Raw genomic sequence first — 16,506 nt, forward strand, 5'->3', positions numbered from 1 at the left:
GGGAAGCCAGGAATTCAAAATCTATCATCAATTATATCATACGTAATTTTCGTTTATCAGACATGGTTATGGATGCCCGAGTTTTTAGAGGCCAGGAATTAGAAACGGATCATTATCTACTAATTAGCCCAGTACGTTTAAAACTAAGATGGTTGAGAAAGAAAATGCATATGAAAAATGATAATTTACTCTTCAAAGTCAGTTTACTTAGAGATTTTAGTATTGCTAATCTCTACCGAAATAGAATGGATATTCTTGTAGATCAATTACCCCTTCTTGATTATGTTGAAGATGAATAGTTAAATATGAAACAAATTTTAACATAAGTCGCCAAAGAAAGTTTGGGACAAAAAAAGGCGTGGCTTAGAAAGAAAGAATTGCGACAGTGGGATGATGATATAAGCAAGATAATTGCAGATAAAAGACAAGCATACAATAAGTATATCTCAACCAAGAAAGAAGAAGATCAAATTGATTATTTACCGTAAGAAACGCGCAATCACAAAGAGAGAAGTTCGAAAAAAAAATAGAACTGGATAAACTTTGTGGCATACTTAGAAAATGCTATTACTTGGCCTCAACCACAGACTTATAAAATTCTTAAGAAATTAAATTGTGAAGTTAAATATAATCTAAGAATAAATGTTATTTCTCAGGACAATTGGTTACAGTATTTTCAACAACTATGGTCTACATCAACACAAGCTCTCACGCTTCCATTTTCTGCTAATCCTTTAATGGAGTTAATTTCTATGGATGAACTACAAAGGGTCTTGGCTAAATTGAAAAACAATAAGTCTCCAGGAGAAGATTTAATAAATAGTGAATTATTCAAATATGCTAGCCATAAATGTCTACAAAGATTTTTGAGATTTTTAAATTTGATATGAGAAGGACAAGGAATTCCAGAAAGTTGGACTAAATCTATTCTAATCCCTATACATAAAAGAGGAGATTTGAAAATTACGGATAATTATAGAGGAATAAGTTTATTGAACACAGGATATAAAATTTATGCAAATATTTTGAAAAACAAACTCAATGAGCATTATGACAATATTATCAGTGAAGAACAAAATGGTTTTCGTCGAAGATCCTGTTGTGATGGATATTTTGCATTGAAATTACTGGTTGAGAAACATAGAGAATTTAATCTAGAAACACATATGGCATTCATTGACTTTAAAAAGGCTTTTGATAAAGTTAATCGGAATAAATTACCAGAGTCTGGCAGATGATCAAGTACCTCAACGGATTATACAAAATATTTACAACATATATAAAACAGCCATCATAACAATTCGAAGCAACAATAGACTTTCACAATGGGGACCCATTTATAGTGGAGTACGACAAGGCTGTGGTCTTTCACCACTTCTGTTCATTATATATATAAACAGAATCTTTCAAGATTGGTGACAGACACACCATGGATTTATTCCAATTAATCGAAATTTGCAACTTAATGCTTTACTTTTCGCTGATGATCTAGTTCTCATAGCATCAACTGAAGATGATTTACAATATTCAGTACACAATTTAAATATGGTCAGTGAAAAATATAACATGGAAATTAATATTGAAAAAACGAAAATCACGTCGTTTTGTGGGAAATTCCCTATACCAAGTAAAATCTGTTTGAATAATAAAATAATAGAAAGAGTAAATACTTTCACTTACCTTGGCTATACACTATCACCTTATGAGGAAATAGATATTGCTGAAAAAATATGTAAATATAATAAAACAATGGGGATCATTAATAAAATCATGAAACCTTCACTAGTACAAAGACACACAAGAATAGGCTTGTATAAAACCTTAGCACAGCCAGTATTAAGCTATGGTAGTGAAGCATGAACTGTGAAGAATAAAGATGTCAGTAGAATAACAGCAAGTGAGATGAGGTTCATGAGAGCAACAGCTGGATATACTCGCTGGGATCATAAAAAAAAATGAGGACATAATGCAAGAACTTCAAATAGAACCCATTATGCAGTTCATCAGCAAATATCAACTTCAGTGGAAGGGTCATCTCAAATGAATGGATTGATGCAGAATTCCAAAAGCACTGTTTCATTACCACCCGCATGGCAAAAGATCTCTGGGTCGTCTGAAGAAGAGATGGACTGAAAATTCTAGTTTGAGACCGTAATAGGCCACTCGGCCTAATCCTTGTTAGGAAGACGACATTTTTTTTTTAATTTTCGTGTAGCAGTGAAAGAAAAAGTTTTGAATGTCATGGGGTGGGTTTGGTTGAAAATATCTTTTAATAGTTTGGTTGTAGGAATAAAGAAATTCCTGGAAGGTGTCTGGTTTTCTTGAGCAATTGAGCAGACAGTAAGAATGTGATGAATCAGGAGGATGTAGTTCTCCCTAAAGAAATCAGCATGGCAAATATTGCTAGATTGAAATATGCATCCATTGCTTTGGTATCACTGGGAAGAATTTTTTTTCGCTTATAAAATATTCTGTCTAAGAAAAGGCAAAGTTTCACAATACAGAATTTGAGAAAAACGTTATGTATTACAGTGCCAATTAAGAATAATGTGTTACTTGTAAATTCATTGGTAAATTAATTAATTTAATTGTAATATGAGCACTTGTGTATTAGCAGCCTTGGAGCAATGAGTCCGATAAATTCATTAAAAATTAGATATTGGTTTGATAATTTAAGACTTAACAAAAATAAAGTTATATATCTTAATTACACAACTTTTAACACTATATCACTTCAGAATATACATCGTGTCCCGCTTAGAGAGATCGAGAAATAGCCTAAATGCTCACCATTTAAAATCAGATGAAGATATTGTTTTGATTTACATCTGACAAGATGCGGAAACTGTCCAAGTTTATGCACCAATGATTTAAAAACCATTGCATGTTCATGCGCACTAACGTTTATCGTGGAAACAAGCCTGGCACCATTAAGTAGAACATTCCGTCACTGGACCATTCTCCTTCCTCGAGGCGACAATCAAAGGGAATGTGTATCTGGACATGCACAGAACTTTTGTTGTTGATGAACTCCCCCCGGGATCGGTTTTTTGGCAACAAGGAGAATCTTTGCCTGGCCACCTAGGTCACCCGACTTGACGCCCATTGACCTCTTCCTGGGGCTTTATGACGAATGTTGTGTACCAAGGTGGTACAGTTGACACTTTGAAAAAACTGAGACAATGCATTATAAATGCAGCTGTGCTAATCACTCCACAAATGTTATGGAACACTTGGCAGAAGGTTGAGTACCTTTTAGATGTCTTCAGGGTAGCTCGAGTTGCACTGACCATTCTCCGAAACTCGGAGAGTTTTTACATCAAATTGTACAAAAAGTTATTTTATAAAATCATTATTTATACTTTAAATTAGCACTTATTTCTCAATTCCCCTAAGTGGGACACGGTGTATACTGTATTTTTTCACGTAAATCTGTGCTTCAATGGCTGACCATGATAATATCTTTGAAAAATATTGGAGTGCAAGAGGTCAAATGACTTTATTGTCAAACGCCTGGCATTAGAAAACAACAACAAAACAACATTTTTTTTCACGTGTTAAAATTAGGTACCTTGTTCTTGACTAGTTTCAGCCTGTTGTAGGTTATCTTCAGAACTGGTTGTTACTGGTTTTCGCGCCTTCTGATTGTGCTTCCTGTGGGAATGTGTTTGTGTAGTGTAATGTGGGATCAAATAGTGTGTGTGTTCTTGAACTGAGTTGTGTGTTGAGAATATGAGGGTGTGTTTCTGTGTGTCTGTATATTTCATATTGTTCTAGTGTGTTTAGTTTCTGGTTTTCTGATTGAATGTGTAGAATTTCCATGTCTGTATTTATGTTGCTGTAAGTGTGGTTAACATTTGTGATGTGTTCTGCATATGTGGAAGTGTTTTGTGATTTTTGTTATGGCTCTGAGACTACTAGAAAAAGGACTGAAACACAACATACACCAAAATAACACAGAGACAAGACAAATACAAACCATCATAAACATAGAAACAGCAATACAGAACACACAAAGTCAATATCATGAATGCTTAAGACAATATATAATAAGAAACAAACAAAATAAACAATCCTACGATAAACAAACAAAAACAATAAACACCTTAAAGACAAAACAAGAAGAACATAACCTAACTTTCATCAAAGCAGACAAAGAAAATTGCACAGTAATCCTACACAAACAAGATATACACAATAAAATAGAAACATATTTCAAAGAGAACAACATCACAGAATTCAAAAACGACCCCACAACATAATAAAAAACACAATTACCATAAACAGACACACAATTCCAAACAACAACTGAAACCAATCAAACCAGAAGTACCAAAACTAAATGCACTACCGAAAATACATGAAGAAAATATACCTTCAGACCATGAGTCAATCACCGAAATGCACCAACACACAAACTGGCCACATACATGGACAAAATCATAAGAAACAACATAAAATTCGAGAAACAGACAACAATAAAAAAACAACATAGAACTAGTGAATAAAATAAAAGACAAACATATCCCACACAGTACAATATTAGCAACTCTTGACATAACCAACCTATACACAAACACCCATGAAGGAAACACTACATATACCAGAACAAATTCTTAAAAACAACACAGCACAAGAACACATTGATGAAATCATCCAAATTACGGACACCATCACAAAACAAAACTACTTCACATACAATAACAAATATTACACTGAAACCAAAGGCTTACCCATGGAATCACTCATTTTCAGTATACTAGCAGAAATATTCTTACATAGCATAGAACAGACATAGGCCTGTCGTGCGCCGGTCTCCGCTGAGTTCCCTCTGCTGAATGCTGTAGTCGCAGGTTTTAAGAGGGGAAACGGGAGTGATGGGACAAAATGAGCCAAAGCTTATTGAGGTGATGATGGAACGATGTTAGGCAATTGTAGTGTGCCGGTCTCTGCTGATGTCCCTCTGCTGAATGCTGTAGTCGCAAGTTTTGAGAGGGGAAACGGGAGTGACAAGACACGATGGGCCGAAGTGTGTGTGTGGGGATGATGTTGCGATGTTGAAAGGAAAAACTCTGCTTCCAGATACAGATATTTTTTTCAATAATTAGTTCCTGTACTCGGTCTTGGGCAAGGGAAACGGGAGTGTCGTTAAAAAAATCTCGAATATTGAAATATATGTTCCTGTGACTCTGATTGAGACTAGTTGAAGAGCTGACAGAGCTAGACAGGAGATATAAGAAGTTAGGGGTAACGGAGTATCTGGAAAGAGGTGAAACTAAACTTGCTCGAAAGAAAAGGGGGCGACTAAGGTGAGTAAGAGGGAGATGTGAACTAGGTACCTTCACCTATCGAGCTCGCAAACATGGCCCGCGACTCCGACCGATGAAGAGATGGGATGCAATTATCGAGCTCGCTAAACATGGCCCAGCGACTACGACCATTGCAGGGGGTTTGAAGGAAGGACTAGAGTTGAGCAAGCCAGGGTGAATGTGGGAAGAGAAGGTGAGAGAGTGAAGCGCTTAGAGGAGAAGAGAAGTAGTTAGTTTGAAGATGAAAGGCCCACATGCTGTACCACGTTCAAAACGAGCTTATAAAGGCTGGCTCCCCCACCCATCACGTGACTAGTGACGTCACATTGGTGCGGACCAATGGGGAGAAGGCAATTCCCCCACTTAACGATCCGTGTCTTGCCTGAATGCCCTCTTGTGGATTTTAAAGTAAACTCCTTGTGTGGGCTACACTGGCTGCATTGGTAGGGTGGGTGATGCAATGTTGACGAGGCAAAGTAGGCGGTCATTGGGAGTAAAGTCTTTCTGCTACCTGGGTGGTCAAACTGTTCTCCCCTTACTTAACAAGGGTGGCGAGGGTAGAAGGCAGGGGGAGATGACCATCTGCTCTCTAAGATTTGCCATATGGCGGGCGAAACTAGAGAATAAAGAAAAAGTCGAGGCAGGCTCGCAAGGAGCATAATGAATGAATCACAACAGGCCTGTATACTAAACAAAGATAACAAATATGCAGACAACATCATATATTGGCACAGGTACGTAGACGACATACTAATACTGTACAAAGGGAAAAAAAAAAAAAAAAAAAAACAGATGCAAAACTTACATAAACACATAAACAAAATACACTCAAAGCTATACTACACAATAGAAATTGAAAGCAACAAATCCATAGATTTCCTAGATATCGCAATAACAAAAGTTGACAACAAACACACATTCAAAATCTACACAAAACCCACAACAACACATACACAAGACATCCAATCACCCAAAACAATGCAAACAAGCTGCATTCCGAACAATGGTACACAGAAAAACATAGCAATACAATACAAACACAAGAACACAAAAAATACATCACACTAACATACGAAAACAAAAACAAACACAACATTGCAACCTCATTAGAAATTAAATTACAACATTACATACAGAATGAAAAAACACTCTACAAAAGCATCTCATCACACAAACAGACAAATACAACCACACAGGCGTATACAAACTCAAATACAACACCTGCAACAACTCCTACATAGGACAGACAGGCAGATCATTTCAAACACGTTACAAAGAACATCACAGCCATAACAAAATCACAAAACAGTTCCACATATGCAGAAGACACCACAAATGCTAACCACACCTACAGCAACATAAATACAGACATGGAAATTCTACACATTCAACCAGAAAACCAAAAACTAAACTCACTAGAACTATACGAAATACAGAGTTCGCCAAAAAAATGTATACATTCTTTGTCAGACTGTATTGGGATATTGATATTGTCAATTGATTTGAATTACGAGTATGCTGTAGTACGGTCTTTTGCTCAATGGATGTCGGTACTTCATCATGATAGTGAGAAAACAAAATGGCTGGAGCATGTTTGGTGTTCGAGCAGTGAAAATACATTCTGAAGAGGTTTATGAGGTTTGATAATGCCATTGAAGTGCAGCGTCAGTGGAGGCAGAAGTACAAAACAGAACCCCCAACCTGTCTAACAATTAAACACATTATTGACAAGTTTGAGGCACATGGAACGATTTGCGATATTCACAAAGAAAGATCAGGAGGACCGCGTACAGCTACAAATCCTGCTTCATTGGCTCTAGTGTTGGAAAGGTTTGTTACTTCTCCACAGAAGTCTGCTATGCAATGTGCACGTGAAGTGAGAATTAGGAGTACAAGTGTACGAGGAATTCTGAAACCGCTAAGAGGAAAGTTTACATTCCACGATTACTGCACGCGATTAATGATGACGATCCTGATAGTCGAATGCAATTTTCCGATTGGTAACTGAAGACGGACAATTTGTGACAAAGGTAGTATGGTCTGATGAGGCCCAGTTTAAACTTAATGGAACAGTGAATCGGCATAACTGCATCTACTGAGCACCGGAAAATCCGCATGTTCATGTGGATAAGGTGGTCAATCTACCAGGGATTCATGTGTGGTGTGGACTGTCATCTACGCGCTTAGTAGGACTCTTTTTGTTTGATGGTCACTGGAGAAGTGTACCTCGAAGTGTTACGCACATCAATTTTACCAGGTGTACGTGCACTTTATGGAGCTGATGATGAGGTCTTCTACCAACAGGACCAGGCGCCACCACATTACCACCTAGCCATACGAGCTTTCCCGGATGCCAGTTTGCAGGGACATTGGATTGGACGAAGAGGGGCCCCACGGTCGCCAGATCTAACCCCTATGGATTTTTACTTGTGGAGAACTGTGAAAGATCAAGTCTATCGATGTAAGCCGCACACGCTGGCAGACCTTCGCCAGGAGAGTACAGCAGCATGTGCAACGATCTCCATTGAAACATTGACTGACGTAGCTTTGGCAACCGCTTGTCATTGCATTATGTGTCTGGCCGCCAACGGCGAACATTTTGAACATCTAAAGTAACCATGTGCTTAACTGAAGACAGTACTACATGTGTGATCAGTATTTAAATGTAAAACAAGCACATAATAAATAGTTCTCGACCCCTAAAGAGTATATATATTTTTTTGGCGGACTCTGTATACAGACACATAAACACATCCTCATGATATTCTCAACACATAACTCAAGTTCAGAACACACACAGTTTGATTCCACATTACACTACACAAACATACCCCCACAGGAAGCACAATCAGAAGGCGTGAAAACCAGGAGCACCCATTCTGAAGATGACCTACAACAGGTTGAAACTAGTCAACAAGGTACCTAATTTTAACACGTGAAAGAAAAAAAAATGAAGTTTCTAATCACATTATTTTTTTATAGTTACTGTAGTTTGTGTGGATAGAAATTACATTTTAGATGCATAAAATAGTATTTTTAGTTGACTAAATCTTTGTTTTTAGTGGCTATTTTGATAAATTCAGGGCCTATTTTAGGTGCTTAAAAGTTGGTTTTTAAGTGTCTCAAAATCCGAGGTCTACTTATGACACTAGTATAAAGTTCTCAGTGTACACTGTTACGAAATTATAGCCATTTGTAATCACAGAGGATTTCTGTAGTCATACTGTATAATTAAATATAGCACCACACTTGTGTTGAAATTAAAATAAATTCAGAGCCTCTAAAAACCAAAAATTGAAAAGATATTTGTGGGTACAGGTATTTTAAGCCATGATTTTTCCACTTGAGGCTGCTGTTTGTTGGTGGTAGGTTTTCGCGATTATTCCTATTTTCCCTGCTGACATTTCACTGTTGCTTCATTAAATCATTATAGCTCAGGATTTTCCTATTTTGTTCCTGAATCCAAAATCATAGGCTTTGAATATTTAAATACATTTCATGATAACTGGAATTAAATTAGTAAGTTTAAGTGAATATTAACGCTTTTTGAGCTTCTTTCTTACTTTTGCTCCTTGCTTAGTGAACATTAAGCAAAATTACATGCTAACATAATCTCAGACAGGAACTATTTTTAAGTTGTTTTGTTGTAAACTTGTAAGCTATTTTTGACAACAAAGGTTTCATAATTAAAAGTTTGGGTGATAGCATTATTGACTATGCATTGTTGACAATCTACTACAAAATTATATAGCTTGTTTATTTTCATTTTTGTTAATTTTCCTTTTGAATATGTACAGGATAAGAAACAATCATGCTAGAAAACCTATGGGTGTTGTGGATAAAAGTGAGATTGAAATTTTGAGCTAGCAAAAATTCAAGTTGCCTTTGAGATGCAGCTTGCAATGTACAGCTTTCAAAAAAAAAAAAAAAAGTGACTGCACTCATGAACAGCGAATATATTCTAAGTCCACTTCGGATCATGGTGATGTTACACGATGCATGTATTTGAAGCACTTTCAGAACTATGGTGTTTAAGCAGGAGTCATTCGATATCTGCGTCTTGTAGAGCATTGGTAGAGTGCTTGTTTAATGATTCAAAGGTTGTGAGTTCGAGCCTTGTTCAAGTTCTCATTTTATTTAGTTATCGTTCATTAGCAATATAAATAATATTCAAGTTATCATTTGTACTCTGTTATCATTCTTTAGCAATACAAATAATATAAATTTAATGTTAGATTTGGAACAGTACAGTTGCATAATACAGTACTAGTGTTAGTTTTTTCTTCTTATATTATTACATTATACTGTCCTCTAACAGAATAAAGTGAAAAGGAGTGACGAGGACTTGAACCTGAGACGTTGACATCTAAATTCCGACGTTTATCCGACTGATTTATGGCATTTACTTGGTACTGACATAATGCAACGCATTTTCAGAAACACTACAACTTTACATTCATTTAAATTATATTCTGAATATTTAATAATGCTATAGAAAGGTTACATTTATGACAATTTGTAGTTGTAGTAAGGGTGTGAATTAAGATTTCTGATGAGGGTGGGGGGGATAGAATCCTAGATAGAGAATACATACATAAAATTATTATTATATACGGCTCAATGCTTGGTCACTGAGTTGCTTGTCTTGCATCTTGATCATAATAATAAATTATATCCGTGAACAGGCTTAAGATAAGATGTGTAATTCCTTAATTATTGATTGTTGTCAGTTTGCCAGTGATGATTATACTTACTTACAAATGGCTTTTAAGGAACCTGCAGATTCATTGCTGCTCTCACATAAGCCTGCCATTGGTCCCTATCCTGTGCAAGATTAATCCAGTCTCTGTCATCATATCCTACCTCCCTCAAATCCATTTGAATATTATCCTTCCATCTATGTCTCGGCCTCCCCAAAGGCCTTTTACCGTCTGGTCTCCCAACTAACACTCTATATGCATTTCTGGGTTCGCCTATATGTGCTACATGCCCTGACCATCTCAAACGTCTAGATTTAATATTCCTAATTATGTCAGGTAATTATGATAATACAGAAATATTATTTTCTTTGCTTACTTTGTACTTTATAAAGTACATATACTCATATTAAAACAATTATATTTTGTGAGGGGGGATAGAAGTTATCCCTGGCAGGGATGTTAATATGAATTTATGAGAGGGAGATAACTTTCCAACAGAGGGAGAAATCCCCCCATCCCCCCCCCCCCGTTAATTCGCATCCTAGTTGTAGTAGCAGCTGCAGCAGCAGAAGTATTTGTAACTAACTAAAGCAATGATTAAGGACGTATAACTCTGTGGAATTTATGTCTGCAAATGATATAGTTATTAATAAGAATCTAACATGTATGTAAATTATTATTTCCTAATTGAAAAATGTATATTTTGATTATAGTGAATGCTTTGCCATTATTTTAAGACCTCGGTAGAGGCTAAGACTCTTCGAGGAAACCACGATGCTATTTCTGCCTGCGACTTTGACTGACATGGCTCCACAAAGAGATACAGGAACGAAAATAAGTGTAATATGGGCTGTGATACACCTTGGTTTTTTGGCATCCGAGGCAAGTAGGCGTTTCCATGTTTCAGAAAGGACAGCTCGAAGATGGGATACATATTTTTGCAATTCGGCAATTTTTGGCCGAAAAGCTGGGAGTGATAGAAGGAAAATTTCAACACCATAACAAGACGCCAGATTAGTGGCAGAGGTTGAAAGGAATCTCTTTCATACGCTATTACTTTGAAGGCAGTTGTTAATTTCCCTGGCCACAACCAGACTGTGAGAAATCGTTTAAGGGCCACCAGTTTCAGATCTCAACATACCATTCCTAAGTAATTCCATGTCAAATCTCACAGCAACAAAACACGACCTCGTAAATGTTCGAATTTTTTTTTTAATGAATTCCAGACATCAAATAAGGAGGCATATTGTTTTATTTCCACAAATATTAATTATTTGTGTAGTTATGACTATTTGAAATCACGCAAATTATGCGTGCACTGTTACATAAGCTCACTTGGAACTCTTTGTCTGCATATAGTTGAGATTTGAGGTTTGGCGCATTTGAAAGACTAAATACAACACTTTTTATTATTTTAGGCTTATCACAAATAAATTTAAAATTTGGCCTAGTTTTTTAATCATTTCTTTTTCAAAGCAAAATTACTACATTAAATAGCCAAGTTAAAAATCTTTAAAAAAATATAGATGTGTTCCCTGATGTATTATCTGTAAACTACTGCATTTAAATATGTGGGATTTGCAACAGTTTATTTTCCGGAGGCATGCACCCGCTCGCGAACCCCAGCTAATGAAACATTTGTGTCCTTAGGCTTAGGCCTACATAGCACATGTGTGCTAGAAGGTTGCGCGCGGAAAGTTTTACGAAATCCCCCATTGCATATAATAACTGATATCGCCACACTACACAACAAATGCATTCATGCATCAAATGATTAATACCTTCAGCAACAGTAAACATCTTATCTAAACTTATTTTATTATTGTCAGCTCAACTAAGAGGGGGAGCCCTTCACAATGTTGTGTGTTTATACTGTACTAAATAGTCAAGTGTTTAACGATAGCAAGGCTAGGTAAGGCAAACTTCGTGACAGTAAACAGATGGCCGAAGACAAAATATAGAAGAGAAAAATAATCAGTCAGGGTTTGAATTTCATGGAGTGAAGTTCTGTGTGTCGAATATTAATGCTTGTGATGTGACTTCTACAATATGAGTGACGGTAAAGATCGCATAATATGTAAGAAGTGTTTAAATCCACTTGACCTTCCTAATCACGCTTTTAAAAAGAAAAGTACACTAAAATGCGTTAAGTCGCGATTTATTGATAAACCAGAGTCTTTGAATGTGCAAATATGTGATTCATGCCGTAGAAAAGTCTTATCAACTTCCGAAATTATATGTGAAGCCGGTAGTTCTTGTGATATTAATAAACACGAATCAAATGAACGTAGTGTGAACAAAGAAAGTGATAATCTCAGTTCCTCTTCTAGCAGTTCTATGGATACAGTGCTAGAAATCAGTAATATTGAGGAACTAAACAAGAGTTTGGTATCAATAGGAGAATCCCCTGTCAAGAGAAGGAAAGTACAACAAAAATGATACCCCCGTGAAAAGTTTAAAAAAGTAAAAGGCACCCTAGCAAGTAAAGTTTTTCATGTAGAAGATTCATGGACATCCATTGAAAAGTCAGACAATAATTATATTAACAAATTGATTGAATCCTTTCACACAACAGATGACAAGATGGTAAAAATTCAGATTTTAACAACTTTTTAAAGTTGGTCCACAATAATTAAACAAAACTTTGAAGCGATTGATCACATGATAAGGGTGGCAAAGAAACTGGCTGAAGAAAAGGGAATTTTGTCCTCTCCTGACAATAAAACTCAGTAAAGTTGTGGAACTGTCTACAGTGACTAAGGTGCTGGAGTTCTACAGATCAGATGAAGTGAGTAGGGTAATGGCTGGAAAAAAGAATTTTGTTAGTGTGAAAGAGGGCGGTCAAAAAGTTCATAAGCAGAAAAGATTAATTTTATGTAATCTTAATGAAACATACAAGTGTTTCAAGGACAAATCCACTGGTAAAAATAAGTTTTTCTAAATTTGCAGAACTGAGACCAAAAGAATGTATTTTGCCAGGGGCTAATGGAACGCACAGTGTATGTGTTTGCACACATTACGAAAATGTAAAATTACTTATAGATGGTGCAAATATTCCAATACTAACATTAAATTGTAGTATAGTTGTCAATAACTATAAAGATGCGATATCACACATTGCAATCCTCCATCAATGCTTGCTCGTTTCTTGGAGCTACAGGAAAGACGTAGAAATAGCGAGAATATGATGCGTGCGCAAGTACCTTTCTCCTTGGTCCGTCCTAGGCGCACATGCTTCTGTTATGTGTTGTTTGAAGCTCTAGTCCGAGAGCTACACCAACGACTATTTAACGTTACACAGAGCAGTATTGACAGCGGGAATGTGCTGTGATTTGCGAGTGCAATGTAATTGTGTTAGCTGCTGCATGTATTATTAATTCTTAAACATTAATTTGAAGTATTGCAATGAGTTCGGAATTGTGTGTTATTGAAACCTTATTATTAAATCCATTTTCCCTAAGACCTATTCAAGAGAAGACAGACATTATAGAGAATATGAGCACTAGTTCAGTGCAGCTCAATACAACAATGTGCATTGGTTGGCAGGGTCGAAAAAACTAAATAAACTGTTTTGTTGGCCATGTTTGTTATATTATATCGAACTTCTACATCTGATAAGCGAATATGATCCATGACTCATAATGATTTCATAATTATAAAATAAATTATTCATGTGGGTCTGATTATTTTTATTAATTATGAATTATTATAGCCTCCCATCTTCCCCTATGAATAAAAGAGCAAGCCTAACTTTCGTGACTAGTATTCGCCCCTGCCTTAAACAATGTTCTAGTTGTCCAGGACCTGAAAATATATTCAAACATATCCAAGAACAGTGTGACGCCGAGGCTATTGAGCAGATAACATACAAACAATGGGTTACAGTTGATCGCACTAATTTGGAAACAGTTCAGTCTTCAACTGATGACTTTTAGACAAATTGTCAAGCAGACTTCTGTCCTTATTGCTGCCGTTTTCATAGCACAGCAGCAAAGTCAATTTTTGACGGAATGCAAAGAAAATGTACAACCTGAAAATTACATAGATATTGCAGACTTTTCTGAAAATTATTCTTTTGTAATACAAGATTCAGTACAAGGTGTGCACTGGAACAACTGCCAAGCCACAATACATCCTTTTGTAGTATATTTCAAAGAAGGTATACAGAAATTCGTCACAAAAGTATTGTTGCCATCTCAGAAAGCATGAAACATGACACTGATTCCTTTCACTTTTTTCAATCCAAGCAAAGGTCCATGTGATGGCATTGGAGGAACTGTTAAAAGACTTGCTACGAGAGCTAGTCTACAACCCAGTCAAGATCCTATAACACCACCAAAAAAACGTTTGACTGGGCACAAAACAATATTTCTAATATGTCATTTATATTTTGTCTCCTGAATAAGCACAAAAACCACACTGAAAATTTGTAGGCCAGATATCATAATCTAAAACTAAGAACTGGTACATTAAAATTACATTCTTTCATTCCATTGTCAAAAACTGAAGCTGCTTTAGTAAAACAATTTTCTTTCGAGAAAGAAGGTAGGTGAGTGAAAATTTAAAGTGTAGAGTGAATGAAAACAGACGTTTAAAATGCAAAATGTACAAATATTTGAAGATATCATAATAAGTGGATCTAGGTCTAAGTTAGCATTGTTTCCTCGAGTTGACTTGATCCGTACTGGGTGTAATGTTGTAATGTCCACTGGATCATCCAGTGCCGATAAATCTCCCAGCACGCGTCAGCGCTTCCTGTCCACTGCTGCTGCAATGGTCTGCTATACATTGTTTTGTAAGTAATCAAATTTCCATTAGGGGAAAAAGGGGGGATGTCCACTTTGAAACAATTCTCAGGAAACCAATTTTAAAATGTGAAACTCTGTCATTCCGAATATAATACTGAGAATTTAACCAGCATTTATTCTGTGACTAAGAACTTTCTTCCCCTGTTCTAAATGTAGAATGAATTCACTTCATATGAAGTATATCAGGGAATGGAAATCTGAATTTTGCCTGAAAGTGGACATCCCCCCTTTTTCCCCTGTACTCTTCCATTGTGATTTTTTCTGGAATTATTAGGAATACTTCAGTACACTTAGTAGGCATTTTTTTTTCAGATTTTAAATACAGCTATTTCACATTGATATCTAACGTTTAATAACTGAATCATAAAAAAATATTTATATTAACATCAGTTAGTAAATATTTAACAAAAGACACTATTTCAAACTTTTAAATGCATTTTTCAAAAAATGTTTAACATTAATATGCTCAGAAATATGAAGCTTTAAATGTTGCATTGTGCGACATTTTTCACGAATTTTAACACGCAATATTTTAAAAACATGTGGTCTTAGATGGAAATAAAAATACACTGTCTTGTTAGTGTATTAGACCCATAGAATTGGTAATATATATATATATATATATATATATATATATATATATATATATATATATATATATATATATATAAACACAGAAATATGAAGGTCAAAATTTGTACAATTTTGTGCGATTTAACATGGAATGATTCTCCTAGGGAAGCACATAAGGAGAAGCATATAGAAGAGCGTTTAGTCTTTACAGTGGTAAATGGTGACCTTTTCTACTACAAACGAAGGAAGGACCCACTCCTGTATATCGTCCTTCAGACACCAGATTCAACTAGAGGTGGGGAAAAAAAATAACGTAACGGTTATTTTGAAACCGTTCCTTGTTTGGAACTGTTCCAAAAAGTAACAGCCAACGAGTTACGGTACCCGTGCGTTTTTTTTTAAGCGCTTCAGTAAAGCACTTCATGCCTTTGCTGCAGCAAAATGAGGGTCGAAAAAAAAAACCTAAGTAGGTCAAATGACTGCAAAATTGTGGACAATTAATATTGACTTCTATTTCTGCCGTAATAAATTTAACCCTAAAAGAACCAAACATGTTAAATAATTTCGACTTCTATGATAATGACATTGGATTATTATTACTAGACGATTTTGACAATAATAAACGTTGCAAAGGACCAAAACACACATCCCGCCATGATGGATCGTGCAGCAAACTCGTAAAGCGAAGTTTTGATTTGCTGCACGCTTGCTACAGCCCTGCTGCAGCGACGGTGAAGCAAATGCAAAGAGTTTGTAATATATAACTAGAGACACCAACGGCGCTAGTTTCGCGTACAAAATTGAACCACGTTTCGGCCGCCATTAAAGGGAGTTGATGCTTCGCCGGGAGTGCGAGCAGTTCATGCTTATTGAGGTGTACGAATAAATATAAGTACACTTGAAGGGAAATAATAAAGAAAATTGTGAAATACTGCGCCGCAAATAATTGTTCGAACATAGCTACTATTGTAGGATGCCCAGGAAAGCATGCATATCTTAATATTTGGAAGAATGTTCCAAATGCAGTTCATCCTTTGAATGTGTTTACAGAATGTCGGAATATTTCTTGGATAAAGTTTTTCCAGAAACACATTAATCAGGTTATAAGGTTGGTTT

The sequence above is a fragment of the Periplaneta americana genome, chromosome 12 (genome assembly GCF_040183065.1).
Source record: "Periplaneta americana isolate PAMFEO1 chromosome 12, P.americana_PAMFEO1_priV1, whole genome shotgun sequence".
Classification (NCBI taxonomy): domain Eukaryota; kingdom Metazoa; phylum Arthropoda; class Insecta; order Blattodea; family Blattidae; genus Periplaneta; species Periplaneta americana.